Source organism: Arachis ipaensis, chromosome B07 (genome assembly GCF_000816755.2).
Source record: "Arachis ipaensis cultivar K30076 chromosome B07, Araip1.1, whole genome shotgun sequence".
In the NCBI taxonomy this organism is placed as follows: Eukaryota; Viridiplantae; Streptophyta; class Magnoliopsida; order Fabales; family Fabaceae; genus Arachis; species Arachis ipaensis.
In genome coordinates, this window is record NC_029791.2 from 120,290,286 (window position 1) to 120,291,337 (window position 1,052).

Here is a 1,052-nt window from a genome sequence, read left to right on the forward strand (position 1 = left end):
GGACATAACTTGGACTACGGATCTCTGTTTTGTGCCAAATCTGTTTAGAAATGAAATTGGATCCGGGATATCCATGCCGTTCGAAGAACGGGTGAAAAATGATTTAAAATGAGAAAGTTATGTCCGTCGGAAGATTGGGGGTTGAATCTGTAAATTCTGCAGCTTTTAACTTAGAAAATTTTTAGCAGAACGACCCTCCGCGCGTAGGCGCACTTGGCGCATACGCGCCGTTCTTCAAGAAAGCACCATCCACGCGTGCGCGTGGTGTGCGCGGGCGCGTCGATGCGCTGCACCAAATACCCAGCCATTTTCCCGAGAGTTGTGCCAGTTTTGTGCCTGGGGCACAAATGTATCTGCGCGTACGCGTGGCTGACGCGTACGCGTCGTTTGGCAAATTTTCAATCCACGCGTCCGCGTGCATGACGCATATGCGTCAATGAGTTTTGTGGCCATCCACGCGTGCGCGTGGAGTACGCGTACGCGTGGCCCTGTTTTCATGCCAAAGTTGATTTTTGAGTTTTAAAAGCCAAATCTCACACTTCTAAGCCTCCGATCTCACCTCTTTTGTACTAAATCATTATGATATGCCTAGCAATGAGAAAGGACTAGGGGATGTGGTAACTTGCGAGTGAAGCAAGGGGAAAAGTTATGATCAATGATGATCAAAGATGATTATATGAGATATGGAGGATGATGGTGGAAGTACCGTGTATGCCATGCGCCGGAGGGCTATATTTATTGATAAATGGCCGGTTCTTGATTGGACCATGAGCCGGATGGCTGAGTTATTGCCGGGTTACGGCAAAGCCATTATTGTTTATGGCTGAGTATAAATGCATATATGATTAATGAATGTGTTACATGGATAACAATGAAAAAGGTTGAAATGTGATGTGTGACCCCGGGTAGTAGGCAGTGGCGTTGTCCACATGCTCCGGGTATGAGACGGGAAAGGAAGATTATGATAAACGAGTTTAATCATGGAGTTTTAAATAAATGTTTATTTGTGATACCTGGGTAGTAGCAAGGGTCGTGGTTCGTCCCGCTTGCTC